An 18,193-nucleotide genomic window follows, 5' to 3' on the forward strand; every position below is an offset into this window, starting at 1 on the left:
AATTACTTAAAAATTATATCTCAAATTTGTAAATACCATAAGGCAGATTCTGTTCAGTCCTATGATGTTTAATAAACTTAACATCTGCCAGAAAAGTTCAGTCATCTGTTTCCCAAATGGAAATATTTCCTTCTTTAACATGCCATATTTAATTTAATTAGAGGAAAAATATGAGAAATCTGTTAGAAGTATAAAAGGTAAAAAGTTCCTTTAATATTTGTGTACTAACCAGAAAAGTAACGGATTGATTAGAGGGACATAATTACTGTATCTTCTAGTGGTACAAAAATATGGAATCGTTAGAGGATTGGCGAGGGAGAAATTATTTTGGTTTTGTTTAATAGCTTTCTCAGTTCCTTGTCACTGCTGGTAATTATTGTGTCTTTTCTTTTAGTTGGCACTCAGTGCATTAGGCTGTATTTAGGATCATTTTATTAATTGAAAATGTGTTTCAGAACAATTGTGAATTAGATAAGTGACTTGATTAAGACTCGATCTTTAAAACTAGAAAATGAGAAAATAAGGTGAGGGAAATTAATCTTAACTCCAGACAACTGGAAGATAAGAGTTTGGTTTGCAGTGTAAGGGTATGTGTTTAGAAGAACCAAGGGAAAGAGGAAAAAACATTCTACATTGGCATTATTTCTCCTTCATTTTACTGTAGTAGTAATGGAGAGCTGGCAAAGATTGTGAGTTTTGAGACCTTGTTCATACATGTAGTAAAAGCTGTCATCTACTCAAAGAGTTTCCAGACAAAACAGAGTTTGGACAAAATGAATAACTGTTATAATACTGCCAATCTTCCCTTTTATACCTTTGCCTCAGATTTCTCTGTGGAAAATGGAGACACTCAATAAGTACGTTGATGTATATTCAGATACAGGGTAATGGGAACTCTTAGCTGCCAGGGACTTAGCAATTTTGAAACTAAGGCTGTTAAACTTGGTTGCTCGATTTAAATTTATTCCAAGTAGTTTACTTAGAGGGTTGCATCTGAGCTCAACTTCAGGGAACACCTTGGAGATCTTGATGTGACCTTCAGTTTTCCAGGTACAACATTCTGACTCTGTTTCTCTCTAGAAGGATAATAAGCAATTCAGCGTATATTGGGGTATACAAAGAGGTCTTTGACATCTCATTATTATCTTTTCACATGTCCATGAAGACTATTTTGTAGTCCCTTCTGATAACAGTATAATTTATATGTATGAATTTATATTTTTCAAAAATATAAATATGTCCATGGACTCGTTCAGTACTGAGTTCTGTGGAAGTCATTTGAGTAGATATTTATGTCTCTAGATAGATAGGGATGTGCTACACAGCTTTTGGGACAACTGATGAGTATGAATTACTCTTAAAGGCTTCTGCCATTTATGAAATTTAAAGTCATTTAAAAAAAACCCCTGAAAATAAAAATACGGTTCAGAAGATTTTCTTTTAACAGAAAAATTCAGTCATTATAGAAGATATAAATTCTATAATGGGACAGCAACTAATTTAATTTGCTTCAGTAATTATCTTATTTAAAAAATGGCATGCCAAGAATATTTTTCCACCAGAAAGTTTAATTTTAATTCTCACTTTCATATCTGACATTGTGCTAAATGCAAACAAGACTTAACAACTGATATTGATTTGCACGTCATTTCACTTTTTATTTTTGTATTCAAAAGGAAACAGTGCTGACAAGTTAATGAACTCAGCTACAAATACACAGATAAGGCAAGGGATAGGTTTAGCATCTGCCTTGTTCTAATTATGAGAGGTTTTCCTTAGGTGACTGTTTCATGTTCACTATAGGGAAATGGGAATGCCCTGGTTCTTGTATTAGCAATCAACAGCAGACTACAAGAGACAAGTGACAGAATAAGGACCTATTTATAAAAACCTTTTTACAAATCTAAATTCATTTCCCTTGGTATGTTTAAGTATTATGATTTGTATGTAGAATAACATTACTTAAAATGAAGACAGGGCTCTATTTAGTAAAGGTGCATAAAATTATGCTGCATTGCATCTAGTATTTTTAACTTCTATAAAGGCAAGGCTTTGGATGGTGGTAGTAGAGATCAGGACTGTAGAATTACTTCTCAGCAGATTTTTCACTAAGCTTGTTTATTAACAGTATATCAGGATTAAATGATTTACAAATACATCTAGTATCTAAGAAGTTTTTCCTTTGTCTTCTGGGCTTTTAAAAATCTATAGTTTTCCAATTCCTATTTAACTGTTGATTAACAGATAAGTCGGGGAATCTGATACAACAGGTCTTTTGGCTGCCATCTGCTGCTACTGGGAGTCATGATCAGGTCAAATCTGATTCAGCATCAGAAAAAGCAGAAAATCTTAGGCTCTGTTTGTTATTGTTTTGAGCTTGTCCATTGTATGAGTTGTTCTTACAGCTTGGCTGTGCTTACAGAAAGAAACAACTGTAAAATAAGGTAAAACTGAACTCTACATTAACTGATGCCAATCTAGATTATGTTCACCGCCCATGTACTACTTGTGCTTGTAGAGACTGAACAGACTGTAGTGTAGGTTTACTAGAAGATAGTGTTCCAGCACCTGAGAATCTTCTGCTAGGCACTGTGCACTACCAGTAGTGATACAGATAGTTAAGCTAAGCAGGGAATTTAGCCTCCAAAGTGACTTGTGGACTTCAGGAATTAAAGACTCTCTTTCCAGATGTTGCATAGGCTACAAGACCATGAGAAATGAAGTGACAGAAGAAAGAGAAGCTTTATATATTAGCTAGCTTGTGAAGTAAATTTCTGTCGTGACCTTAAAAGGCAGGGAACAGTATCTTTCATACTTTCCATCATATTTTCTCTCTTCAGAAGAACAGGGTGGAGACAGTTGTGGCATGCTGCCCTGAATTCCATATGCACTCGTTGCCAGGCATTACTCTGGCAGTGGGAGTAAACTGTTGCCTCTGAGGAATACATTAATGGTATTTGGCCAACCAGACAAGTGGCATAAACCAAAGTTTAAGTCTTATTTTTTAAGTTTTTTTTTCTGAGCAGTTATTAGAAGCCTGTTCTGTCTCTCTGCCAGACTGATGATGCTGACAGACAATGTCAAGGTGCACTGGTTTATTGACTTTAGGGGGAGCTCTTATTTTTCAGGAGGGAGCCACATGTGCAGCACAAGAAAATACTTTTTTCCCCTCCCACACTAAAACAAACTGAACACAAAACACAACTAAGGAGTGTCAACAGCAACAGTATGATTTTATCAAGGATTCAAGATTGAGAGGTTAAAAAGGGTATTTTATTTTTTTTCCCCTAAATTTTTGTCCCAGTCCTGCAACTGAATGTGCATGGAGACATCTGATGCAGGACTCATTTTTTAGTCATTTTAGTACTATTCATGTTCTCCTAAAGTGAGAAAAAGGTGAAAAAATGATTGGTCTTATTGATCTTTATTTTAAGATTCAAGTTTCAAAAGCTTAATATTCGAACTTTACTCAAATCTGCTGAAGAGATATCTCTCATTTCAGCTATAGTTGGAAAAAATACTATCAATATAATACAAAAATATTGTTTTTCTCATGTGTCTATTTGTATTGCAAAAGTAAATATTTCTTAGGACTTCTAATCTAAATTTGCAGACACTCAAGAAGTTTGTGATTATTCAGGATAAGGTTCAGACAAGCCTATAAAAACCTGCTATTTGTTTTGTGAAGATGCAGATCATATCTGACATGAGAGATGAGGTCACTTTAAGTCTTTATTGGTTTTATGGGTAATGTTCATTTCAGTGTATTTCTTGAATTCTCTTCAAAAGTTTAGATGTATTTCTGGTGAAAGCACACAGATTTAGTAACATAATCAACTCATATCCTTTCACTTTTTAATACAACAATTGAAGTGCTTGTAATTCAGAGAAAAAGGAGACCTGTCTGAGAATGATCTGGTTGTAATTCTTGTATCTGTATAGTAAGCAAAATAGTCTGAGACTTCAGACTTCAACTCATGTGGACCCAGTGCCTGAGGAGGGGGGCAGCTTCCTGAGACATTGGTGGAGTATCACTGAGACACCTATCTGCTGGTTCTGCTTCTTAGAATTACAGAATGGTAGGGTTGGAAGGGACCTTTAGAGATCATCTAGTCCAAACCCCCTGCAGAAGCAGGTTCACCTAGATAAGGGCACATAGGAACATGTTCAGACGGGTCTTGAAGACCTCCAAGGAAGGAGCCTCCACAAGCCCTCTGGGCAGCCTGTGCCAGGGCTCCCTCACCTCAACAGTGAAATAGTTTTTTCTTATATTTAAGTGGAACTTTTTGTGTTCCATCTTCATCCTATCACCCCTTGTCCTGTTGCTAGCTACTATAGAAAAAAGGTATGTCTCAACCTCCTGACACCCACCCTTTGGATATTTATAAATGTTAATAAGATCTCCCCTCAATCTCCTCTTCTCCAGACTAAACAGCCCCGGTTCCTGTAGCCTTTCCTCATATGAAAGATGTTGCACCCTTCTTTACATAGATGTTCAGATCAGCAGCTTTAACGTAACCGCTCCCTTGTTCTTCACTGCTGTAAAGATCCTTAATAGCATTGATAAACCATGTTTTCATGCTGTCCTGAACATCTTGCGTTAGAAGTACATGCCAAAATTTTGAAGTGGCTCTTTGCACTGCTTTTGCAGTTTCAGTGAATGCTTCTCATCTCTAGGAAATAAATGGAAACAATGTTGCCAATATTAAAAAGAATAAGGGGAAGGGATCTTGTTTACACAAAATTTCTGGAAGAGCAACTGGGAAGATGGGGAAGGGTCAGAGAAGAGATGAGGTAGAGAAAAATAGTGAGGTGAAAGTTGCGACAGACAGAAGGGGTCATGAAGAGCACCAAAATTAGGGAAAAAAAAAGGAGGAAAGTAGATGGGAAATTACAGCTCAGAAAAAAAGAAAGGAAAATAATGTTAAAGAAAAAAAAGCAGCTGTATCTATTCTTCCAGATTTCCTCAAATTGTTTGTGCTCTCTCCCTCTGTTTTAGTTTCTCTTTTCAGGCTGTAGCATGAGCTTCATAAAACTTCACTAAGATTATAATGCAATACCTCATCACCAATCTCTCTTGTTTATGTGTCCATTAGTTCAAAGCCACAGACAGGCAATTTATTGGGTATGAAAAATGTCACCTATGGCACCCTAATTTGCATCTGAAAATTGATTTTTGTCACACTGGGATTTTTAGGACAACCTTTTTTGGCAGCCAACATTGCCACAAAGCATAATAAAAATAATTATGTGACCACAAAAGCAGGTAAGGTTCAGTGTAAATTTAAAATCTCTACAGAATTGTAGTTGGCAAGGCATTATTGATGAGAATGTGCAAGTGTTACCTGTGGTAATCCTTCCTGATGATTTAATATTGACACCTAAACTTAAAACATAACTTGTGATTGCTAGCTAAGTGTATAAGAACATAATAGTGGTTGATTATGTTTAGTCAAACATTCCAGAATGACAGCAAAATGTTAGAAATGTCACTTGAACAGCTCATGAACTATTAATTAATTTTTTTTAAGTGATAATTACTGAGCTATGGAATTTTTTTTTTACAAATCTACTATAAACCACCTTGTGATGATCCATTAAAGCACATCACCTACTTAGCATTTTTACAAGTGCCAAGCTAGTTTATTTTCTGCTTTCTGATGTATTTGGCTCTTGGGATCTACAAGTTTTTCTGTTTTCACTGGTGAGATGGTTAATGTATGTGGGAAGATGTCATTGTCCATTGTGATACTGAAAAATCCTATTAATTATCAGTGTTAAGTTACTCAAACACTTTCATTAGTTATTTTGGCAAAACAATTCCCCAGGGTGAGATATATTTATATAACAAATTCCTCTAAAGCTGAATCAACCATAAATGGATTATGCAAACTTGTTTCTTTTCTTGTAGATAAATTGTTTTACAGCAGTGTTCATTATGAGAAAGTTCATTGCCCACTGTAGTACTTTATCAGTGCAGAATAATCTACAGCTTCAGTTTCAATGGTAAAAAGACACCATTCTTTAATATGAATGCAGCTTTTAATCTTAGCTCAGGATGTTGGCTCCTTTCTTTTTCTTTTTTTCTTTTTTTCCTGCCTTATTTAAAAGACAGGCAAAGGATTGCAATTTATAAGCTCATATTCCTGAAACCAAGTTTCTATATGCAGCTATGAGGGGAGCAGTGTACTACTGAAAATGTATAAGCATGATATGGCTGAGATGTTAGAGAAAAGAGAGAGAAAAAAAGTAATTATTTGGTATATTTAAGAAATGTAAATTTTTATACGAATATTGAAAGTGTGCAATGGAGAAATTTAGGTTTAGTAAGACTTTGCTTTTGCTAAATCAAAATTTATATCCTTGTTGTCTAATCAAATTAATATTCAGTGCTTTAATACTTCACTAATAACGCTTTGGCATTTGACAGAATATTGAGAGAAGTGCTCAGTGTGACACTACCGAATGGTTTTGTGGAATGCCTTTACTAAGATTTATGAGATAGGCTGTTAAACAGTAAGCAAAGACTGTGCATACATATTTCATATTCACTCAATGCTGTTTCTGCTAGCAGAAGGATTTGATCTTAATCATGGGTTAGTCATAGTCCAGCAGAAACTAAGCCTGTTTTAAATCATGGGAGGCACAAATATTTTGCACTGAAGTCAGGCTTCAGCTGATGGGCACACTTGCTGTCATTTGGAACCTACTGGCATTAGTTTCTAGCAGAGCTACTGGCTTGAAAGGGAGTTCCAGGAAAATTAGTCAGAGACTACCTAATTTTTAATGGGATGTGATGTGTCTCTGTTGGCTATCACAAGTGTCATGAAAAATCAGAATCAATACCTTTACATTCTAATGTGGCATTACAATTCACCAAAAACTCAAATAAGTTTTCTTCTTTGTAAAGGGTTTTATTGTCCATCAGTCTTTGCAGCCTGTTTTAAAAAAAAAAAACAAACCAAACAAAACAAGTGGTTTTCTAAGTTCTCTCTATTGTTTTATCAGTATTTCCTGCTTCAGGATTTGCTTGGTTTGGTCTTTGACTTTGGGTATGGTGTGAAAGTAGGCTTCATACTTTGTAGAAGTAGCCTGGATCACAGCCTGAGTTGCTCAGTACATAGTTTAACCATATTTAGTTCTCTTCAACTGTAAGAACCAGCCTTTGTTAGTAAAGTTCCATATTTAGTTTCAAACCAATGTTTTGGTTATTGTAAACCATTGCATCCAAGAGAGAAGAAAATTCATTACTATCAGCAGAGAAACACTTAGGCAAATAAAAGTGGTTCTTTTACTATATTAGAAGCAGCAAAAAGTTGTGAGTTTCAATATTTCTCATACTGATAGCATCAGCAGGAAAAAAAGATTCTACTGTATTTCTATCTAATCTACATTGAAATACTAGTGAATACCTTTTGAACAGTATTGAATGAGACCTGGCTGTTTGTATCAAAATGAATAAGACTACTTGCTTTTTTTTCTTTGCTTGTTCAAAGTCTGACAAAGGTAAATAATAATTTACTTGAATTTCCATCTGCTTTTTTTTCCCCTGACCTATGTACCTACGCTTCTAGGAAAGTACTAAGCCCTGAAAAACATTAATCAATAGATTAGAAACCCGTAATTTCTGTATAGATAACTAGTAAAATTAATTACTGCACAGATTCTATTACATTCCAAAGCAGGGCTCTTCCACATTTCCATCCCATTCTTTACCATCTTCCTGTTTCTGTGAATGATCTTCTGAGCTTCTCTCCATTGATTCCATACAATTCCTTTTTAAAAATGTTTTAGTTTGTTTTTGCAATTTATGCCACTAGTTCTCCAAGTGGCACAGGCATTACTTCCCCTGTCAAGTCATTCAGATCACAGAGATAACCTTTTTGTTTTCATCTTGTGCTGTAAATGTAATAAATCAAATCCTTGCCAAAAGCAAGTTTTGAATTTTATGTCATGAAATTTGCATTTCATGCTCTGTTGCTTATTCACAGACGCCATCCAATCTGAAAAGAAAAATACTACCACATGACTTGTGTAACTAATACAGACAAATGTTTCTAAGCAACTGCCTCAGCAATCTGAAGATCAAAAATTACTCATCTGAGAAACTTGCTTATAATAGTAGATAATGTACTTGGTCACAGATTTCAAGGTCTGTTAATGGACAGTTTGTTAACTAAACAGGGCCAAAAATGCATCAAATTATGAATGCTGCAATTTATTAACTTGTCTCTATAAGTTCAACAAAATGAAGCTATTTTAAGCTCAGAAACTGATACTGTGCTTCACTCTGAAATGGTCAGAACCTGAAGAGCTAAACTGATAGTTTGATTTTGTGTCAGTGGTATATTCAGATACCAAAAAGAATAGTGCAAACAAAAAGTAGAATTAATTTTCTTATAGTCCTTGGAAATTCTGCACTTCATAGAAGCAACATGCTGTGCATAATCTGATATACACAATGGGTCTTTGGTCACATTTTGAAGCAGAACATTTGTACTTGGCATGTGTGATGAGAACTGAAGAATTCATCTTACGAATTCATAATGCCATTTAAATACAGTCCAGTTGAGATTCTTCTGGGGCTAGCTGCATGATGGATAATTATGAGGAGCAGAGAGCTTTTGCTGATTTAGCTCAAGCTGTGAGAACTCCGGTTTTTAATTTTAGAATTCTCCTGTTTAAATTCCAGTGTGGCAGTAAAGGCAGCAGACATCACTGGTCTGACTTTAATGACTTCAGTGACTTTGGGAGCAAGACAATGTGTAGAGATAAAAATAAAACTTATCTGTCAGAACTGAACAAATATGAACAAAAAAAGTCAGGTGGAGACTAAAGGGTGGATAATATTCTGTTTTGGTTGGAACTCAGGTTTTTGAATCTATTTGAATGCATTACTCCTTTCTCAGAAAGATACTGGATTAGAAATCAAGAGACCAAGTAAATTTTTTAGATCTGTGGGGTGTGTTAAAATAATGCTGTTCATTGAAAAGTCTTTGGTAAGCAACTATGAGAACAATATTGGATCTGTATCTTCTCTGTCCCTTGTGGATGCTTTGGCAGCTGGGTTATCTACTGCTATTCAATCACTCCATTTTAGCAAATAAGGAGCTGTGGAGTGCTCCAACCCTACTTTGACAGGTTGGAGACTTGTATTTCTTTTGAATAATCTTAGATGCTGTGTCTCACTGACCAGAAACCCAGGATAAGTAGCCTCTGGCCAATGCTACAAAAACAAGGCAGGAGAAGTATCAGTGGAGTTGCTGGAGATTGTACACAGGCTAGAAATAAGATTGGATATGTCTTATCTTGGCCAGAACACTTGAATAGAACCTCTTGGTGTCAATGTAGGCGGTGAATGTTCTTATCCTATGGAGACACCTCGTTGAAAGTCAACAGGTGTGAAGTAGAGAATATAAATATTTCTACGCTACCATGGCTGCAGGTTGTTAGGGCAAAATGATCAGATCCAAATGTATGAATTTTAACGATACATGCTATTGAACTATCAATGTCATAGTTCATGTGTTTTAAAGCTGTACTGCACTTCAGTTTCAGCTGTTCAACCAGAAGAAAAAAACCCCTTTAAACCATTGTAAACTAACTCCTGCCATTTTAGGCTCTTTTCCCTGAAGTATATGACAATTAATATTGATAGCAGCTTGGTGTAATATGTCATGAATCATTGATCTGTTCCAGCATAGCAATTAATTTGCTCCTGATTCTTGACAGGTACACTCTTTGAATTTCCAGAATTAGACTTAATTGCCAACATGTGATTAAGGAAGAATTGTGAGAAACCTCTAAGATCTTCATATCTCTGTCTAGATCTCCATCTTACATGTTTTGGCAATGGTTTACAAACAGATAAACTTTATTTTCCCACTCCAAATTAGATACAGCAAACCCAGAACAATGTTGTTATTGCTAACTAGCATGTAAATCCTATGTAAGTTGGATCTCAAAGAAAAATTTAAGTGACTGGCTGTTTTTAAGTGTCTTGGTAGTCATACTTTTAAAAAAGACATTATTTCATCTTATGAGGATTTTTAGCTGCCTCTTATCTAAGTCAGAACTTCACTGCAGATCATGTTCTTCAGTAATACTATGTGAGTCTTTGAGTCTGGACAGACTAATGTTGAGGTCCTGTATTTTTTATCTTTGACAAATGCAGTCACAGCCCAGTACCAACACCAGTATAACTCAAGTAGTAATAAGAAGTTGTCCACAAGACAGTACAACACTGTCTCTTGTTTCACAGAATGAAGTTAAGCTTCTGGCATCAGACAGTTGCTATTTGTTAATTTGTTTGTATCGAAGAGTGAAAATACAGCCCAAGTTGTGAAGTGGATTAATACACTGCAATTTCAACTCTTTGGACTCATTTAATGCCTATTAATTAATTTGTTCTGTGTAGCTGGACCAAGCAATGAAGTGGATAAATGTACTAACATTTCGGATCTTTCGACCGAATTTCAAATCTAGCTTGGTGAATGAAGACTTCTGCTGCAGCCAAGATCTAAGTGGGCATTTTGTCTTCATCACAGACTACTGCTTCATTTGTCAGTCTGGCAGCTCCTGTATAGGAAAGCATGAAAATGCCCACTCTGTAGAGTACCATGCATGCACCGTCAAGCCTAAAAGAATTTGTCCAGACTTGTTTGTGATGCATATCTATGATCTAAGCACAATGCATTCCTGTTTTGCAGCCTTATGTAACGTATTATTTTTGCTAGGAGGGGATACAGCTCTTATCTAATGGAAAGAAGGAAGGAAGGGGTGCAGGTACTTGACTGGAGCATTACATGATATGCCAGGGTCTACCCGCAGTAATGGAAAGAAAAATATTGGTACTCCCTTACAAGTAAACTGCCCATCACCACTACAACAAGAAACAGACTTCTCAGACACTTAATAAATGAAGTCTTGGTTTTCAGCATGAGATAATGAGCAAGTTTTTTGTAGTACTCCTGACCAGGTCTTCTGTAAGTAATCTGTGTTGGGCAGAGAGTGTGATTTGTTTGGGTATGTTCAACTGACTGCATGTGCACAGTTCATTTTGCCAAAATGTACGAGAGAGAATTATGGGACGTAACAGTCAGTGTCTGCATTTCACCAGCTCCAAACTGATCTATGACATATATAAATCTATTTGCTGCAATACTTTATGCATATCTTATCAGCTTACAGTGAGAAGTCAGGGGTTAAAATATGGCATTATGCTGTTATTTTTCCTGTCTTAAATGAGCTGGAGAACCTGTTGCAGAGGTGTTCCCAAATCTACAAGGGTTTCAGAAATTTTGACATTGTCTGTTCTTTTGCTGGAGGAGTGAAACTAGTTATCTGATAAAGACTGCTGAAATACAGAAGCTTTGGAATGGTAATGCCAATAGAGATATTGCTCAAAAAAAAGCCCAGAAGAAAAATATAAAAAACCAGATCTTTCTGGAAACAAAAATGCAAATTTGAGGCGACTTCAGTTTGAGTAGAGTTGTATCATCAGTATTCAAGAGAAACAAATTCAAAATTGATGTTAAGGAATTAATGTTTTCCAAAGACAACCAAGATTTGTAGAATTGCAGGGAGAGCTAAAGCAAAAGAAAGTGAGCTGTTGTTTGATAGTGCAGGACATGTTATTTGGGAATGCAGGCGATGCACAGGAAGACCAGATGATTGCACACAGTCTAGAAAAGAATAGCAAGGTAAATAATGTTTTGAACTAGATGAGAGGTCGCTCTGCTGGGGGAATGAATATCATGAAGAAATTGATGGTTAACAAGAAATATGTGGCATAGAGCTTTAAAATATGTTGGGGAGCAGGACTGAGAAGGTTTTAATTGTCATGACAGCTTGGAACGTTATGGGGGGGTAGGGAGAACTGTGTTTTATGCATCCATTCAGACAAGGGACTGCGACTACAGCTACTATATCTATTAAACAGTATACATGACTTTAACATAGAGTATTATTGCTTTAGGGTATTATGAAATTGTTTTTGTGAAGTATTGTTATAAGGCAATGAATTCCATAGCACTTGAACAATCCAGAACATGAGTATAAAATGTGTTAGTTTTCTTCTGTATACTCATAGCTAGCTGCCCTGCAGCAAGACACAGAAAGCTGTTTTTCCCAAGGTAAGAAAACGGCTGTGAATAGTATTTATTTTACATAAGAAATAAATTTTCTTTATTAGAAATTGTCTCAGAACTGAAACATGGAGCAGCTTGTTCACAGCTGCTTGTGTTACTCCGTCTTTCAAGCTGTTCATTGTCTACTGCTGATCCACAGATTTTATGGCTTTACTGCCCCACCAAAAGGGTTCATCTTTGATTCACTTGTCACGCCTTGGAATCCAGATACATGTGCTTTCTCACTCTGAAAATCAGGGTGTTTTAAACATTAGAGAAGCTTACTGGAGTTAAAGGGAACCTCTTGCATTTTGAGTTCCTCCAATACAATTGAAGAAAAGAGTCCACTCGGCAATCTCAGTAGGAATATTAAGAGTAAGAAGTTAAGACTTTGTGTCAAAGCTGTGCAGTGAATTTTCTGTGTGGTTTTAGTTAAATCACAAATAAGGTTTTAATTGCTGCAGAACTTCACTATGCATCTAAGTACTATTTTTAATAGTAGTTTACTATCTAATGCAGTGGGAGAAGCTTTCACTAAAAGAAAAACCCAAACTCTCATTTTCAACGTAAATCTTCATTGATGTACATATTCCTTAAGACTTATGTACCTTAGCAGTTGCATCAGCAACTGCTCTCCTTATTTACATTGTATTTACTTCAGGTACTGGAGATTTTGGCATATCTTTAACAATTTTGATTTTTTTTTCACATGTTGTAAAAGTAGTCTGGTTTTGTTTGCTTCACAACCAGTGTAAGCAAATAGTAGAGATGAGGAGAAGAATATTTTTAATGGTGATAAGTGATGTGTTGTTAGTGTATCCTGATGAAGACAGAGGTGTAAGGTCAGTTGTCTTTTTCCTTAAGCCCGTATTTGCAATGCAGTTTGACAGATGCAGGCAGTCAGAGTGTGTTTGGTTGTGTATATGGGATACCTCATTATATTTAATGAGCAATGTGGAACCAATATGAAATTTGCTGAAAGAAGAGGTGATTCAAATATGGTTCAAAATGAAAATAACATTGTCTACATGATGACAAGCCAGAAATGTTAATTTGAAAGAAAGACACTCGGCTGTCATTTCTGTATTACTCTCAGAACAGGTAACTCCCATGGTTAATATGTACAAAAAGAAAGTTAATGGCATTTAGTCTATCATTATCCTAGAAAAACTTTCCCCTGACACAGAATAAGGCAGGTGTGAAGATAACAAAAATTATACTTGGATAGAAGCAGGACTTTTCCATCAGAAAAGATGCTGGAGAGGTTCAGGGAAATAATGGAATATGTCATTTCACAAAGCAAAAGATCAAATTTGTCTCCACGATAGCTGACATTCTCTTACACAGCCATTACAAAACACTTAGAATAAATTAACATTACAGTATTTATGATTTACACATGACCGAGTGATTTGAATATAGAAGTTTTGCTAATATATTCTTGGCTCCTGAAAAGAGAAAAGGAACCTCCATCCTCTAAAAATACACTAATACAGTTAGATGAATGTTACAGTAGCAAAGCTGTAGTCTGAGATTATCAAGTGTCCATGAAGTTAATGGGTACATTGGTTAGGCAGTGTAAGGATCTGCCTCTCTATTTATCTAACAATTATAATAGTAGAATCACCCAATGTAATTAAATCAAGTTCCACCAGCAATTTCCATTAGTCAGATGTTATATCTGACCACGCTTCACAAGTCTGGAAGCTTATGTGCTCTGGCATTATTGATTCCTCTTAACTTGCTAGATTTTAGCTGTTTTGGTTTTTTTTTCAGAAGTATAAACTATGATTTTTAAGGTGATATTTACAGGTATTGAGGACAGAGACTGCTTTTGAGCAGATGGTTTTGTGTATGTCATTGACCTTTTGCCATTCTTAACTTTAAGATTTTATTTGTTTAAACAGTTGTTCTTTAACTTACAAGTAAAGTTTCACATTTCTTAGATTTTCATGTTATTAACAAGAAAATGAAACAGTGTTTTCCTGGTTTAGACATCATTTAACTATTAATACTGCTAATAATAACAACATTGTGATGACAAATAAAAGTATTACAGCTTAATTGTGACATTTCAGATGAGATATACATAAAAATTGTTTCTTCCTAACTTGATCTGCATGAAATTTTTGTTTTTCAGTTTTATGTAGTGATGTTTTGTAGGAGACTACTATGTTACTGAATACCACATACCATTTTCTAATTCAGAGGTATTTTGCTAGCAACAAGCATCCAATTTATTTATGTTATTTTTGGTATTTGTGACTGACTCCATTTTACAGCATCAAGTGCAGTATATAAAAACAACTAAATGGCAAGAAACTCAACCACTTTTCTGGTCACCGTGGTGCATTACAGATTGCCACTCCAGTGATGTTTTCAACCTTTATTGTGACAAATTGATATCAGTATTCAGCCACCTTATTCCCATGACAGGTTCTAATGAAATTTTCTTTGCCAAGAGTGATGGTGCCTGCTACTTGATAGTGACTAAGCCATTCATTCAAATATTCAAGTACTGCAGTGCTCCCAAGAACCCCTGTTAAAAAGGAACAAAACAATGTGGAAAGCTCTCAATGGAGACAGGGAACCTTCAAGCTGTGTAGTATCACAGTTTGGGCAGACTGGCCTCTTTCAATAAAAGCCTAACCTAAACGTTGGAAAAATGAGAAAGCTAAGTTTCTTGCTTGCATACTGTAAACAGAGAATCAAGCTTTGTTGCCAGTGAATCAGCATTTTGGATGCTCAACTATTGTTGTAGCATTTCCACATCTAGAAAAAGAATTCAATGAAGGAAAAAAGAAAGTGTAAAAGCTGGTTATGAAATGGTGGACAGTGAAATCATAGCTCCATTCTGATCAGTTAATCCACAATCCATTAAAAAGCAGTATCTGGGAGGTAGTGATATTGCAATTAAATAGTAAAAAATAAAGAAGCTGGTAGGATTTCTCTCCTACCATCTTGGTGGTTTTGGTTTTTTTAAAAATCAATTAGAAAACCAAAATTATTATTTTAGGTGCACTTCTGTTAGGAGGCATATCTCTATTATAATGTATATTTTTAAAGTTTTGCTTGGGGATGGAGATTTCTGGACACACACCTCGGGTTTCTGTTTATTGTACAAAGCAGCAGGCATGAGAGAAGCAGATGGTAACCACAGCCATTTTCTCTCTGGGTGCTGGTTGAACACTAACCCTTAGGACATGCCATTCCAAGCTCTCCAGACTCCTGGCACATAAATTCTTGTCTGAAAGTTTAAGGCAGGATTACCAACTCTATCTGGAGTAATATCAAAACACTTGTGAGTTGCTTCTGCAAGAAATGAAATAGATGAATTCAGTAAAAGATACTACATATGCAATATATCTACCCATGAATGAGAATATTTTCAGTGTTTTAACTGTTGAATCAGGTGCAAAGTGCACAGACAATTTCAGATTTATTGGCTGTTGTCTTAGATAATGGTTGAGGATCAGACCATCAGTTTCAGCTCTTGGCATTAAGCAGAATGTTCTTTCTTTTTCCTTGTTCTTTACAAATGAGGAAATCATTATGATAACCACAAACAGCAGTGAATTATTAAATGTGTTAGTGAAGTACTCTTGACCTTTTCTTCCTTTCTGTTTACCTGTATTCTGTAGTGATGCATTTGGCTACTCATTTAATCAGTCATGTTGCTGTTTGGCACCAGGGGGTGATGAGAGAGAGAAATCATCATGAGGAGATCACTGTTTAAAAAACAGCAATGGGATCTAAAGAATAAACAGTAAGAAATATACTCAGAGAAGTGCTTACGTTTCTGTGCCGAATCTGCTTGCTTCTCCATGCAACAGACAGTGTTTAGAAACAAAACCAAATAAATTATACTATTTTTCCTTTTTTCTTCCAAAATCTTACTCAAAAATCTGGACTTGAAGGCCTTAACTCCTTACCATGCTACTGTTTTCCTTTAGAAATTCACTTTGTATTTAACTGCAGTGTTGACTCATTTTAATATATTTTAGTTTTTCTTCCATTTGTAGTTCTTTTACGAAACTATAAAGATAGCCTGTCTTGAGAACATGACTAATTAATTGCTGACAGGCCTATGACTACCAAAACTGGGAGATCTAGATATTGAAGAACCTGACAACTCCTTTTACTCCTCAAACTGGTATAGAAACTTGAAACATTCAGGGTCAGGTTGGATATGGCTCTGACCAACGTGATCTACTCGAAGTTGTTCCTGATCATTGCAGGAAGCTTGGACTAGATGACCTTCAAAGGTCCCTTCCAACCCAGAAATTCTAGGATTCCATGATACAAAGAGATATAAATCAGAATAAATGTATTTTTCGTTTCCAAAGAGTATGCACTTGGGAGTTCTTCCTTATATTTTCAAGAGCACAGAGACACCATGAGTTAGCACAAATGATCAGTTGAGCACTGCTTCTCCTGAGCTAAAGAACTAGTATTTCCTTTTAGACATACTGGTAGTCACTTTTACTCTGCTTAGAAATGTCACAAACACATGCCAGCTAAACTTTCTGTTGTGTTTACAGTTTAAGTGATTTTGAAAGCTTGCTGCTCTGTGCATTTGTCTTTGGACAGAATTCAGCTCTTTCATTTTTATTTGACACTTCAAATGTTTTTATCTCGAACTTTCTCATGAATTTTTATTAAGGAAAATACTTTTGGGAGAGGAATTGAAAGACAAAAATAGGGACCCAAGTGGCCTACAGACTGAAGGATTAGAGAAGTGGCAAAGCCTTTGGGAGAGGTGGGAACTTTGTATCAGGGTGAGCCCCAAAAAGTTATGAAAATTGGCAAAATTGTGAGATGAGATGCTCTGCTTGGTTTTCCCACTGCTCTTTGTGTCATGGCTAAAGCTAACTGGTGAAGACTTGAGTTTCCCTTGCTGCTGTTTGTTGTCAAAATTTAAAAAGCAATGCTAAAGCGAGATAAAGCAGTGTTTTGATGATGGTAGACCCATTAGATGTGAGACATCTCTACAGATGGAAGAAAGAGCAGCCTGTGGAGTTTTTGACTGATGGATATTCAGATTGTGGCACCAAGAAAACTCATTCAGTTTTACAGTTTTATAAAAATACAGACTAGATATGGAGTTGTCCTATTGTAAGAAAGCAGCAGTTACTAAAAGAACAGCATGGATTCCAGCACTGACTGAGAAACTTAGGTTTTTGGAGTTTCTGCATTAAGAGAGCAAAGTGTTATCTCTAGGATGTTATTGGTTTGAAATTAGATATTTAATTCAACCTATGATTTCCTTTGTAAAGTTATCACAACAATCTTAATGAATAGTAGAGATCTAAATACATTTTTGAGTTTCACATTATAAATTTGTGTACTGTTTTGGGTTGGTTTGTTTCCAAAAAGGGCGTGAGATCAAGAGGAGAGCTTTGGGAGATGGGGAGAGGTTGTTTTTGACCTTGGTAGTAACTCTGATTCAAGAAGAGAGTTACGGAGACCATAGGAGTTAGAAAAAAGAGGTGGTCTCTGGGAAACTGCAGCTTGTGCAGAGAAAGCACCGAGAGGATCAGAGAGCAGAAGGAGAGGGAAGGTAAGGGTGTGATGGGCAGAGCTTTCTAGGGGACAGAGGTCACTGTAAAGTTTGCTGTAGCTCATGGAGTGCTGAATTGCCTGAAGCTCAAGTAGAACTAAATACTGCAGAAAATGCAGCAGGAAAAGGAAAACCTGTCATATGAACCACTTCTACTTTTAATTTTTTTTCATATGCAGTAGCATGAAAAAAACCAGCCAAACCACAACAAATCAAAACCAAATGTCCAACACAATGAAACTGCTTTGAGCTGATATTCTAAGTTACTCCTGAGTTTTTGTGTCTTTCCTTTTTAAAGGTACAAGTTTTTAGTATCTATTGAGAGTCCCATTAGTTGGAGTCTGTCTCAGCAAATTGATTTGTAAGTTCTGTGTGATTAAAAACCCAGACTAAGAAGCAAATATAGACACAACTTGAGGTCTGAAATTTGTGTAAGACATTTAAAGTGTGGCTTTTTACAGGTCTCATACATGTATTTGAGGTAAGCCACACCTTGTTTAAGAGT

At 35.9% G+C, this 18,193-nt stretch overlaps 1 protein-coding gene across 2 annotated transcripts in view; it reads left to right on the forward strand.

The window, feature by feature from the left end:
* The window catches only part of CDH13 (cadherin 13), a 454,402-nt gene that overhangs the window by 169,092 nt on the left and 267,117 nt on the right, over positions 1–18,193 (forward strand). The gene's annotated exons all lie outside the window — the stretch shown is intronic.

The sequence above is a fragment of the Colius striatus genome, chromosome 14 (assembly GCF_028858725.1).
Source record: "Colius striatus isolate bColStr4 chromosome 14, bColStr4.1.hap1, whole genome shotgun sequence".
NCBI classification, from domain to species: domain Eukaryota; kingdom Metazoa; phylum Chordata; class Aves; order Coliiformes; family Coliidae; genus Colius; species Colius striatus.